This window comes from Aulonocara stuartgranti (genome assembly GCF_965226115.1).
Source record: "Aulonocara stuartgranti genome assembly, chromosome: 23".
Classification (NCBI taxonomy): Eukaryota; Metazoa; Chordata; class Actinopteri; order Cichliformes; family Cichlidae; genus Aulonocara; species Aulonocara stuartgranti.
Window position 1 is genome coordinate 22451473 of NC_138958.1, and position 14768 is coordinate 22466240.

Here is a 14768-nt window from a genome sequence, read left to right on the forward strand (position 1 = left end):
CGTTTGGAATTATTTTGGTTTTCATGTGACGTATGACCCTGAAGGTAAGCGAGTCATGGACTAAAGTAAAACAGTATGTTGGATGTGCCATGCAATGCTCAATTACATGGGTGGGAACTAGTGTGTTAGCGCAGTTAGCTCGTTAACGTGTTGGCCGTCTAGCCCCATGCACGGAGCGATCGGCGGTAGCTCGTTAACGGAGATTTGCCGTGTTGTAGCGTTAACGTCATTTCAACGAGATTAACCTGAAAGCACTAGTGGGAACACAACGAATATGACTGCACATTTACGCCGACATCATCCTAGTGCAAAGACAAAAACAACAAGCATGCTACTAACTTTAGCCGAGTCATTTAGACAGCTGTTAGCACATGATTCTCCTTATGCTGCTGAGAATATAGCCCAGAAGAAGCGGATAGTATAGCTTTTATTTTGGAAAGAGACATTTCTCTGTAATAAACTCTCTTTTCCAAAGATGAGTGATTCCTCAATCAGATACAGGGCTTGCAATATCGCTAGCCCGACGTCCTGGGGCTAGCGATTTTTTCAGTCGGGCTACCAAAATCTATCTCTTCCCTGCCCGTCGGGCTATTGTAGGAAGGAAAAATATATGTCAATGCTTTTGCATTCTTTCGGAAATGTAGCTGGGTAATTATGTCATTGGCATCGGTGAGCCACTGTCAATATGTGACATATTGAAATCGTGTTTGAATTTGCGCTTGTTTTTTTGCTTTCACTTTGCAATCGTGCGAACTGTGTATAGAGAGCGACAGCACTGATCTGTGAGTGATGATAATTTGTGCACCAATTCCTCTGACATCGTCTTATTAATCGTTAGCTTACTATGCAAACATGACAAGTGAAATCTCCCGCAGCAAGCTTAAACATGTGAGAGGTTGATCGCGCAGAGAATCGCTGAGCTTATGTGAGTGCGTGTGTAAAAGCAGCAGGATATATATTTCAGTTCTGCTGAGCCAAATAAGACAGGTCAGGGTGAAGAAGTGACAGCCAAAGAAAAGCTTACCACAAAACGGAGAAGTTATGACAAATCAGACTATAAGGCAAAAAGAAAGTGCAGCTTTATGGTTTCATGGACAAAATCATTTCTGTGGCTGCAATATGACGAGCTAAATAACCAGGGCTGCACATAAGTGGTCCGCAGGTGCGCATTCGCTGTCAAAATAAAAAACACGCACAAGGGTTAGGGTTAAATTTAAAAACTGTACTTTTGAGTTAAAATATATATTTATCATTTTAATAAATGACAAATTAAAAAGGCATGAACATTTTTTTTGTATCGAAAAAATATCGAACCGAACCGTGAATTTTGTGTATCGTTGCACCCCTAATATATAGGTGTATCATATATAAGAGACAAATGTTGTTCCTTCAGTATGTTGGCATAACTAAATTTGGCTCATTGCTTACATATATGTATAAAAAGAAAATGTACGAGCTGTAAAAACTGTTTCTGATAGAATGAATAATAGACCGATATATTAAATATTCCTTTATTGGGTGAGAAAATCATACTATGTCATAACTGCTTTAAGTCATACAGAATAGATATCAGAGCCTTAAACTGGCTGACTTCTGCTAAAACATACAAATACAAATTTTTAGGTCCATTCTGCTGCTGATACATACTTTAGGTTTCTGAATGTTAAACTTGTTGCTGCCTTTCATAGTGTGTAACTTGAAGGCCCTGAGTACTTTCTCCCACACTGAAAACACCGGAATGATGGAATGATAAAATTGTTTGAACATTACCTAATAAGACTGATTCAGGACAGACAATTAGTTATGTGAAACTTTTCTAGCAGTCCTTCACAAACAGGGAACAGTCCGTCTATTCTCTCCATCTGTCAGCTGCTGCTGGCTCTTCCTCCTCCTCCTCCTCACACACTGCTGAGTTTGTCCTGGTGGATCATCAGGGGTGCAAAGCCTCACAGATGATGTGCAGCAGTGGGTCCCTCAGTCTGTCCTCACTCTGCACACTTGCAGTTGTCACACATGGAAATCAAATGTGTGATAAGCTGCAGGATTCAAACACAAGTGTAACTTATAAATACATGTTCATACTTTTGTTACACAATCAGAGAGAAAGAAAAAGAGAGAGAAAGAGTGCAGGACAGACAGACAGGTGACAGTCTCAGGTGTTTACACTGCTACAAAACAGCACAAGAGAAGGAGGATTTAGTGTTTGTGTTATTACGAGTGCTAAACAAGAAGAGTTCCCAGATGGTACAGTGGACACATGTGTGACTGCTGTGATTAAAGCATCTTTCATTCAGCTTAATGAGTGAACTGTCAACTCGTTCAAACACATGTTAAAGTCCGTTTTGCTCGACACCACCGAACAGAGGCAGCAATAAAACATAGCTAACATTAACAGTGCAGTGAATCCTGCTTGTGCCGTGATATTCAGGACTGCAAACCGAGCAGCATCACTGACTTACAGCTTGTTGTGTTTGTGGATATATGACTGACTTTAATTATCCACGAAATCATCACATTCTCTGTAAGATTAAGGTTTTAAAAGCAAGTAAAAGCTGAACGTACAAACATCACTAATGGCAAATAACTTTGCCGACATGTGGCCAACAGTAATGTTTTAATGTTCCTCATTATTAAACATTTGCACATAAATGAGTGACATAATATTCAGTACTTAATTTACTCTTCGGCCGCTCTGCTTCTGCCGTCTGCGGCAGAATTATCCACGCTATGAATTGTGGGATATATGGGACCACGAAGTCTACACTGCCACAGCCATAAAATTCAGGGAAATGAAGGACGCATTTGAGGGCCACATTTCGAGCAGCCTTTGAATTGGGACAGCCTTCGGCGCGCCACTGTGACGTAATCGGCCTTAAAATGCAACCTTTAAGGCTGCAGTCCCTGAATTGGGATACAGCCTTTAATTATCCATAAAATCAGCACATTCTTTGTAAGATTAAGACCGACTATTGAACGGCGTATATTTTGAAGTAAAGGCTTTAAAACCTTTACTTTAAAAATGTACAAACATCGCTAATGTCACATAACTTTGCCGACATGTGGCCAACAGTAATGTTTTAATGTTCTTCATTATTAAACATTTGCGCATAAAAAAGTGACATAATATTCAGTACTTACTTATGAAAGTTTACTCTCCGGCCGCTCGGCTTTCGCCATTTTTTTTGGAAAAATTATCCCAACAACCGCCGCACTATGAAGTCTGAGATATGTTGGACCATGAAGGCTACACCGACCCATCCTTGAAATTCAGGGAAATGAAAGACGCATTTGAGGGCCGCATTTAGAGCAGCCTTTGAATTGGGACAGCCTTCATCGCGTCGCTGTGAAGTAATCGGTCTTGAAATGCAGCCTTTAAGACTGCAGACCCTGGGTGTGTCCTTCAAAAGAGACTCTACGAGTTCTCAAACGAGGCTCGAAAGGCCAGGTTAGGGAAGCCATGAATTTGGCCTTATCAGTGAGAGATCGGGCCACGTAAGCTTTATGACCGTCATTGGCAGATGATGCTCTGGCTCAATAGGTGGATCCACTGTGCATGTGGCAGGTAGGACTACGTTTTTAAGAGCGTGATACATGGGAGAAATGCTGTGGCATGCACTTATTTCAAGCAACAATCAATTATTTCAAGCAACAATCAAGCAATATCCACCAGCCACGTGAGCAACCCAACACCAGCAGTTGATTCAACCAGACTCCAACGAACGTTCGTGAAAAGAGGTAACTTCTGCCAGACCACGTGGCCTAACGGACAAGGCGTCTGACTTCGGATCAGAAGATTGAGGGTTCAAGTCCCTTCATGGTTTGTTGTGAGTCCTTGAGGAGCAGGCATGCGTTCCCAGTTGGATTGCAGCAGGCCAACCTCGGATCCTTTATGTCATCCAAAATTGCTACACTTTTGTCAATTTCATGTCCTTCAACAGAGACTCTACGAGTTCTCAAACGAGGCTCGAATGGCCAGGTTGCGGACTGAAGCCATGAACTTGGCCTTATCAGTGCCAGGCCCCAGTGGTCTTGGCTTAGAAGCAACCATAGAAAGTCAATAACATGCCATGACCTCAAGCGACATGGGTGAAAAAATCACGACTTGGAAGCAGGCTGTTGGTGGAACTACACCTGCATAGGTGGCTTCTGATCAGTAGGAGCTTCCAAGAGTTGGCTTTCATTGGTACTGCTTGAAGTAATTTCTTGTAAACACACATTTCTCTTGTGTTGTTAACAGTTCTTCCACCCTCTTTTTTGGTATATTAGTCAACAGAATGGTTTTGTAGGCCAGTTAGCTCAGCTGGTCAGAGCGTGGTGCTAATAACGCCAAGGTCATGGGTTCAATCCCCATACTGGCCATTCCAACAGCCATCCAACGTACTGTCTCATGATAGACTGTGGTTTTTTTTGGGTGGGATCCAAGAAAAAACCTCTGCCAACTTCCAGGTGAGTGATGTACGCAACTACAAATGACAGCAAACCACAAAATTCACTGACACATGACACGCTAATGAATACATTACATGCTTAGCTACAATCTCCAAATCACTTTTCCAGCTACTTTCTGGATAAATCACTCATTTCCAAAGTCTGACACAGCATACTGCATCAAAAACTGCTGCTTTATATCCTCACCTAACGACCTTAACTTTAGAAGACGCACACCATGTATTGTTTTGTGGCAAATTTCTTCTTAAAGCATTTTTTGTAAGTCAACAGAAGACTTCTTTTTTTCCCACTATGTTGAAGTAATTTCGTGTAAACACACATTTCTCTTGTGTTCTTAACAGTTCTTCCACCCTCTCTTTTTTGGCATATTAGTCAACAAAAGGATGGGTTCACACACATTTTGTAGGCCGGTTAGCTCAGCTGGTCAGAGCGTTGTACTAATAACGCCAAGGTCATGGGTTCAATCCCCATACTGGCCATTCCAGCAGCCATCCAATGTGCTGTCTCATGATAGACTGTGGATTTTATTGGGTGGGATCCAACAAAAAACCTCTGCCAACTTCCAGGTGACAGATCGGGCCACGTAAGCTTTATGACCTTCATTGGCAGATAATACTCTGGCTTAGTGGGTGGATCCACTGTACATGTGGCAGGTAGGACTACTTTTTTAAGAGCGTGATACATGGGAGAAATGCTGTGGCATGCACTTATTTCAAGCAACAATCAATTATTTCAAGCAACAATCAAGCAATATCCACCAGCCACGTGAGCAACCCAACACCAGCAGTTGATTCAACCAGACTCCAACGAACGTTCGTGAAAAGAGGTAACTTCTGCCAGACCACATGGCCTAACGGACAAGGCGTCTGACTTTGGATCAGAAGATTGAGGGTTCAAGTCCCTTCGTGGTTTGTTGTGAGTCCTTGAGGAGCAGGCATGCGTTCCCAGTTAGATTGCAGCAGGCCAACCTCGGATCCTTTATGTCATCCAAAATTGCTACACTTTTGTCAATTTCATGTCCTTCAACAGAGACTCTACGAGTTCTCAAACGAGGCTCGAATGGCCAGGTTGCGGACTGAAGCCATGAACTTGGCCTTATCAGTGCCAGGCCCCAGTGGTCTTGGCTTAGAAGCAACCATAGAAAGTCAATAACATGCCATGACCTCAAGCGACATGGGTGAAAAAATCACGACTTGGAAGCAGGCTGTTGGTGGAACTACACCTGCATAGGTGGCTTCTGATCAGTAGGAGCTTCCAAGAGTTGGCTTTCATTGGTACTGCTTGAAGTAATTTCTTGTAAACACACATTTCTCTTGTGTTGTTAACAGTTCTTCCACCCTCTTTTTTGGTATATTAGTCAACAGAATGGTTTTGTAGGCCAGTTAGCTCAGCTGGTCAGAGCGTGGTGCTAATAACGCCAAGGTCATGGGTTCAATCCCCATACTGGCCATTCCAACAGCCATCCAACGTACTGTCTCATGATAGACTGTGGATTTTTTTGGGTGGGATCCAAGAAAAAACCTCTGCCAACTTCCAGGTGAGTGATGTACGCAACTACAAATGACAGCAAACCACAAAATTCACTGACACATGACACGCTAATGAATACATTACATGCTTAGCTACAATCTCCAAATCACTTTTCCAGCTACTTTCTGGATAAATCACTCATTTCCAAAGTCTGACACAGCATACTGCATCAAAAACTGCTGCTTTATATCCTCACCTAACGACCCTAACTTTAGAAGACGCACACCATGTATTGTTTTGTGGCAAATTTCTTCTTAAAGCATTTTTTGTAAGTCAACAGAGGACTTTTTTTTCCCACTATGTTGAAGTAATTTCTTGTAAACACACATTTCTCTTGTGTTCTTAACAGTTCTTCCACCCTCTCTTTTTTGGTATATTAGTCAACAAAAGGATGGGTTCACACACATTTTTTTGGGCCGGTTAGCTCAGCTGGTCAGAGCGTGGTGCTAATAACGCCAAGGTCATGGGTTCAATCCCCATACTGGCCATTCAACAGCCATCCAACGTGCTGTCTCATGATAGACTGTGGATTTTATTGGGTGGGATCCAACAAAAAACCTCTGCCAACTTCCAGGTGACAGATCGGGCCACGTAAGCTTTATGACCTTCATTGGCAGATAATACTCTGGCTTAGTTGGTGGATCCACTGTGCATGTGGCACGTAGGACTACATTTTTAAGAGCGTGATACATGGGAGAAATGCTGTGGCATGCACTTATTTCAAGCAACAATCAATTATTTCAAGCAACAATCAAGCAATATCCACCAGCCACGTGAGCAACCCAACACCAGCAGTTGATTCAACCAGACTCCAACGAACGTTCGTGAAAAGAGGTAACTGCTGCCAGACCACGTGGCCTAACGGACAAGGCGTCTGACTTCGGATCAGAAGATTGAGGGTTCAAGTCCCTTCGTGGTTTGTTGTGAGTCCTTGAGGAGCAGGCATGCGTTCCCAGTTAGATTGCAGCAGGCCAACCTCGAATCCTTTATGTCATCCAAAATTGCTACACTTTTGTCAATTTCATGTCCTTCAACAGAGACTCTACGAGTTCTCAAACGAGGCTCGAATGGCCAGGTTGCGGACTGAAGCCATGAACTTGGCCTTATCAGTGCCAGGCCCCAGTGGTCTTGGCTTAGAAGCAACCATAGAAAGTCAATAACATGCCATGACCTCAAGCGACATGGGTGAAAAAATCACGACTTGGAAGCAGGCTGTTGGTGGAACTACACCTGCATAGGTGGCTTCTGATCAGTAGGAGCTTCCAAGAGTTGGCTTTCATTGGTACTGCTTGAAGTAATTTCTTGTAAACACACATTTCTCTTGTGTTGTTAACAGTTCTTCCACCCTCTTTTTTGGTATATTAGTCAACAGACTGGTTTTGTAGGCCAGTTAGCTCAGCTGGTCAGAGCGTGGTGCTAATAACTCCAAGGTCATGGGTTCAATCCCCATACTGGCCATTCCAACAGCCATCCAACGTACTGTCTCATGATAGACTGTGGATTTTTTTGGGTGGGATCCAAGAAAAAACCTCTGCCAACTTACAGGTGAGTGATGTACGCAACTACAAATGACAGCAAACCACAAAATTCACTGACACATGACACGCTAATGAATACATTACATGCTTAGCTACAATCTCCAAATCACTTTTCCAGCTACTTTCTGGATAAATCACTCATTTCCAAAGTCTGACACAGCATACTGCATCAAAAACTGCTGCTTTATATCCTCACCTAACGACCCTAACTTTAGAAGACGCACACCATGTATTGTTTTGTGGCAAATTTCTTCTTAAAGCATTTTTTGTAAGTCAACAGAGGACTTTTTTTTCCCACTATGTTGAAGTAATTTCTTGTAAACACACATTTCTCTTGTGTTCTTAACAGTTCTTCCACCCTCTCTTTTTTGGTATATTAGTCAACAAAAGGATGGGTTCACACACATTTTTTGGGCCGGTTAGCTCAGCTGGTCAGAGTGTGGTGCTAATAACGCCAAGGACATTGGTTCAATCCCCATACTGGCCATTCAACAGCCATCCAACGTGCTGTCTCATGATAGACTGTGAATTTTATTGGGTGGGATCCAACAAAAAACCTCTGCCAACTTCCAGGTGACAGATCGGGCCACGTAAGCTTTATGACCTTCATTGGCAGATAATACTCTGGCTTAGTTGGTGGATCCACTGTGCATGTGGCACGTAGGACTACATTTTTAAGAGCGTGATACATGGGAGAAATGCTGTGGCATGCACTTATTTCAAGCAACAATCAATTATTTCAAGCAACAATCAAGCAATATCCACCAGCCACGTGAGCAACCCAACACCAGCAGTTGATTCAACCAGACTCCAACGAACGTTCGTGAAAAGAGGTAACTTCTGCCAGACCACGTGGCCTAACGGACAAGGCGTCTGACTTCGGATCAGAAGATTGAGGGTTCAAGTCCCTTCGTGGTTTGTTGTGAGTCCTTGAGGAGCAGGCATGCGTTCCCAGTTAGATTGCAGCAGGCCAACCTCGAATCCTTTATGTCATCCAAAATTGCTACACTTTTGTCAATTTCATGTCCTTCAACAGAGACTCTACGAGTTCTCAAACGAGGCTCGAATGGCCAGGTTGCGGACTGAAGCCATGAACTTGGCCTTATCAGTGCCAGGCCCCAGTGGTCTTGGCTTAGAAGCAACCATAGAAAGTCAATAACATGCCATGACCTCAAGCGACATGGGTGAAAAAATCACGACTTGGAAGCAGGCTGTTGGTGGAACTACACCTGCATAGGTGGCTTCTGATCAGTAGGAGCTTCCAAGAGTTGGCTTTCATTGGTACTGCTTGAAGTAATTTCTTGTAAACACACATTTCTCTTGTGTTGTTAACAGTTCTTCCACCCTCTTTTTTGGTATATCAGTCAACAGAATGATTTTGTAGGCCGGTTAGCTCAGCTGGTCAGAGCGTGGTGCTAATAACGCCAAGGTCATGGGTTCAATCCCCATACTGGCCATTCCAACAGCCATCCAACGTGCTGTCTCATGATAGACTGTGGATTTTTTTGGGTGGGATCCAAGAAAAAACCTCTGCCAACTTCCAGGTGAGTGATGTACGCAACTACAAATGACAGCAAACCACAAAATTCACTGACACATGACACGCTAATGAATACATTACATGCTTAGCTACAATCTCCAAATCACTTTTCCAGCTACTTTCTGGATAAATCACTCATTTCCAAAGTCTGACACAGCATACTGCATCAAAAACTGCTGCTTTATATCCTCACCTAACGACCCTAACTTTAGAAGACGCACACCATGTATTGTTTTGTGGCAAATTTCTTCTTAAAGCATTTTTTGTAAGTCAACAGAGGACTTTTTTTTCCCACTATGTTGAAGTAATTTCTTGTAAACACACATTTCTCTTGTGTTCTTAACAGTTCTTCCACCCTCTCTTTTTTGGTATATTAGTCAACAAAAGGATGGGTTCACACACATTTTTTGGGCCGGTTAGCTCAGCTGGTCAGAGCGTGGTGCTAATAACGCCAAGGTCATGGGTTCAATCCCCATACTGGCCATTCAACAGCCATCCAACGTGCTGTCTCATGATAGACTGTGGATTTTATTGGGTGGGATCCAACAAAAAACCTCTGCCAACTTCCAGGTGACAGATCGGGCCACGTAAGCTTTATGACCTTCATTGGCAGATAATACTCTGGCTTAGTTGGTGGATCCACTGTGCATGTGGCACGTAGGACTACATTTTTAAGAGCGTGATACATGGGAGAAATGCTGTGGCATGCACTTATTTCAAGCAACAATCAATTATTTCAAGCAACAATCAAGCAATATCCACCAGCCACGTGAGCAACCCAACACCAGCAGTTGATTCAACCAGACTCCAACGAACGTTCGTGAAAAGAGGTAACTTCTGCCAGACCACGTGGCCTAACGGACAAGGCGTCTGACTTCGGATCAGAAGATTGAGGGTTCAAGTCCCTTCGTGGTTTGTTGTGAGTCCTTGAGGAGCAGGCATGCGTTCCCAGTTAGATTGCAGCAGGCCAACCTCGAATCCTTTATGTCATCCAAAATTGCTACACTTTTGTCAATTTCATGTCCTTCAACAGAGACTCTACGAGTTCTCAAACGAGGCTCGAATGGCCAGGTTGCGGACTGAAGCCATGAACTTGGCCTTATCAGTGCCAGGCCCCAGTGGTCTTGGCTTAGAAGCAACCATAGAAAGTCAATAACATGCCATGACCTCAAGCGACATGGGTGAAAAAATCACGACTTGGAAGCAGGCTGTTGGTGGAACTACACCTGCATAGGTGGCTTCTGATCAGTAGGAGCTTCCAAGAGTTGGCTTTCATTGGCACTGCTTGAAGTAATTTCTTGTAAACACACATTTCTCTTGTGTTGTTAACAGTTCTTCCACCCTCTTTTTTGGTATATTAGTCAACAGAATGGTTTTGTAGGCCAGTTAGCTCAGCTGGTCAGAGCGTGGTGCTAATAACGCCAAGGTCATGGGTTCAATCCCCATACTGGCCATTCCAACAGCCATCCAACGTACTGTCTCATGATAGACTGTGGATTTTTTTGGGTGGGATCCAAGAAAAAACCTCTGCCAACTTCCAGGTGAGTGATGTACGCAACTACAAATGACAGCAAACCACAAAATTCACTGACACATGACACGCTAATGAATACATTACATGCTTAGCTACAATCTCCAAATCACTTTTCCAGCTACTTTCTGGATAAATCACTCATTTCCAAAGTCTGACACAGCATACTGCATCAAAAACTGCTGCTTTATATCCTCACCTAACGACCCTAACTTTAGAAGACGCACACCATGTATTGTTTTGTGGCAAATTTCTTCTTAAAGCATTTTTTGTAAGTCAACAGAGGACTTTTTTTTCCCACTATGTTGAAGTAATTTCTTGTAAACACACATTTCTCTTGTGTTCTTAACAGTTCTTCCACCCTCTCTTTTTTGGTATATTAGTCAACAAAAGGATGGGTTCACACACATTTTTTGGGCCGGTTAGCTCAGCTGGTCAGAGTGTGGTGCTAATAACGCCAAGGACATTGGTTCAATCCCCATACTGGCCATTCAACAGCCATCCAACGTGCTGTCTCATGATAGACTGTGGATTTTATTGGGTGGGATCCAACAAAAAACCTCTGCCAACTTCCAGGTGACAGATCGGGCCACGTAAGCTTTATGACCTTCATTGGCAGATAATACTCTGGCTTAGTTGGTGGATCCACTGTGCATGTGGCACGTAGGACTACATTTTTAAGAGCGTGATACATGGGAGAAATGCTGTGGCATGCACTTATTTCAAGCAACAATCAATTATTTCAAGCAACAATCAAGCAATATCCACCAGCCACGTGAGCAACCCAACACCAGCAGTTGATTCAACCAGACTCCAACGAACGTTCGTGAAAAGAGGTAATTTCTGCCAGACCACGTGGCCTAACGGACAAGGCGTCTGACTTCGGATCAGAAGATTGAGGGTTCAAGTCCCTTCGTGGTTTGTTGTGAGTCCTTGAGGAGCAGGCATGCGTTCCCAGTTAGATTGCAGCAGGCCAACCTCGAATCCTTTATGTCATCCAAAATTGCTACACTTTTGTCAATTTCATGTCCTTCAACAGAGACTCTACGAGTTCTCAAACGAGGCTCGAATGGCCAGGTTGCGGACTGAAGCCATGAACTTGGCCTTATCAGTGCCAGGCCCCAGTGGTCTTGGCTTAGAAGCAACCATAGAAAGTCAATAACATGCCATGACCTCAAGCGACATGGGTGAAAAAATCACGACTTGGAAGCAGGCTGTTGGTGGAACTACACCTGCATAGGTGGCTTCTGATCAGTAGGAGCTTCCAAGAGTTGGCTTTCATTGGTACTGCTTGAAGTAATTTCTTGTAAACACACATTTCTCTTGTGTTGTTAACAGTTCTTCCACCCTCTTTTTTGGTATATCAGTCAACAGAATGATTTTGTAGGCCGGTTAGCTCAGCTGGTCAGAGCGTGGTGCTAATAACGCCAAGGTCATGGGTTCAATCCCCATACTGGCCATTCCAACAGCCATCCAACGTGCTGTCTCATGATAGACTGTGGATTTTTTTGGGTGGGATCCAAGAAAAAACCTCTGCCAACTTCCAGGTGAGTGATGTACGCAACTACAAATGACAGCAAACCACAAAATTCACTGACACATGACACGCTAATGAATACATTACATGCTTAGCTACAATCTCCAAATCACTTTTCCAGCTACTTTTTGGATAAATCACTCATTTCCAAAGTCTGACACAGCATACTGCATCAAAAACTGCTGCTTTATATCCTCACCTAACGACCCTAACTTTAGAAGACGCACACCATGTATTGTTTTGTGGCAAATTTCTTCTTAAAGCATTTTTTGTAAGTCAACAGAGGACTTTTTTTTCCCACTATGTTGAAGTAATTTCTTGTAAACACACATTTCTCTTGTGTTCTTAACAGTTCTTCCACCCTCTCTTTTTTGGTATATTAGTCAACAAAAGGATGGGTTCACACACATTTTTTGGGCCGGTTAGCTCAGCTGGTCAGAGCGTGGTGCTAATAACGCCAAGGTCATGGGTTCAATCCCCATACTGGCCATTCAACAGCCATCCAACGTGCTGTCTCATGATAGACTGTGGATTTTATTGGGTGGGATCCAACAAAAAACCTCTGCCAACTTCCACTTGACAGATCGGGCCACGTAAGCTTTATGACCTTCATTGGCAGATAATACTCTGGCTTAGTTGGTGGATCCACTGTGCATGTGGCACGTAGGACTACATTTTTAAGAGCGTGATACATGGGAGAAATGCTGTGGCATGCACTTATTTCAAGCAACAATCAATTATTTCAAGCAACAATCAAGCAATATCCACCAGCCACGTGAGCAACCCAACACCAGCAGTTGATTCAACCAGACTCCAACGAACGTTCGTGAAAAGAGGTAACTTCTGCCAGACCACGTGGCCTAACGGACAAGGCGTCTGACTTCGGATCAGAAGATTGAGGGTTCAAGTCCCTTCGTGGTTTGTTGTGAGTCCTTGAGGAGCAGGCATGCGTTCCCAGTTAGATTGCAGCAGGCCAACCTCGAATCCTTTATGTCATCCAAAATTGCTACACTTTTGTCAATTTCATGTCCTTCAACAGAGACTCTACGAGTTCTCAAACGAGGCTCGAATGGCCAGGTTGCGGACTGAAGCCATGAACTTGGCCTTATCAGTGCCAGGCCCCAGTGGTCTTGGCTTAGAAGCAACCATAGAAAGTCAATAACATGCCATGACCTCAAGCGACATGGGTGAAAAAATCACGACTTGGAAGCAGGCTGTTGGTGGAACTACACCTGCATAGGTGGCTTCTGATCAGTAGGAGCTTCCAAGAGTTGGCTTTCATTGGTACTGCTTGAAGTAATTTCTTGTAAACACACATTTCTCTTGTGTTGTTAACAGTTCTTCCACCCTCTTTTTTGGTATATCAGTCAACAGAATGATTTTGTAGGCCGGTTAGCTCAGCTGGTCAGAGCGTGGTGCTAATAACGCCAAGGTCATGGGTTCAATCCCCATACTGGCCATTCCAACAGCCATCCAACGTGCTGTCTCATGATAGACTGTGGATTTTTTTGGGTGGGATCCAAGAAAAAACCTCTGCCAACTTCCAGGTGAGTGATGTACGCAACTACAAATGACAGCAAACCACAAAATTCACTGACACATGACACGCTAATGAATACATTACATGCTTAGCTACAATCTCCAAATCACTTTTCCAGCTACTTTCTGGATAAATCACTCATTTCCAAAGTCTGACACAGCATACTGCATCAAAAACTGCTGCTTTATATCCTCACCTAACGACCCTAACTTTAGAAGACGCACACCATGTATTGTTTTGTAGCAAATTTCTTCTTAAACCATTTTTTGTAAGTCAACAGAGGACTTTTTTTTCCCACTATGTTGAAGTAATTTCTTGTAAACACACATTTCTCTTGTGTTCTTAACAGTTCTTCCACCCTCTCTTTTTTGGTATATTAGTCAACAAAAGGATGGGTTCACACACATTTTTTAGGCCGGTTAGCTCAGCTGGTCAGAGCGTGGTGCTAATAACGCCAAGGTCATGGGTTCAATCCCCATACTGGCCATTCAACAGCCATCCAACGTGCTGTCTCATGATAGACTGTGGATTTTATTGGGTGGGATCCAACAAAAAACCTCTGCCAACTTCCAGGTGACAGATCGGGCCACGTAAGCTTTATGACCTTCATTGGCAGATAATACTCTGGCTTAGTTGGTGGATCCACTGTGCATGTGGCACGTAGGACTACATTTTTAAGAGCGTGATACATGGGAGAAATGCTGTGGCATGCACTTATTTCAAGCAACAATCAATTATTTCAAGCAACAATCAAGCAATATCCACCAGCCACGTGAGCAACCCAACACCAGCAGTTGATTCAACCAGACTCCAACGAACGTTCGTGAAAAGAGGTAACTTCTGCCAGACCACGTGGCCTAACGGACAAGGCGTCTGACTTCGGATCAGAAGATTGAGGGTTCAAGTCCCTTCGTGGTTTGTTGTGAGTCCTTGAGGAGCAGGCATGCGTTCCCAGTTAGATTGCAGCAGGCCAACCTCGAATCCTTTATGTCATCCAAAATTGCTACACTTTTGTCAATTTCATGTCCTTCAACAGAGACTCTACGAGTTCTCAAACGAGGCTCGAATGGCCAGGTTGCGGACTGAAGCCATGAACTTGGCCT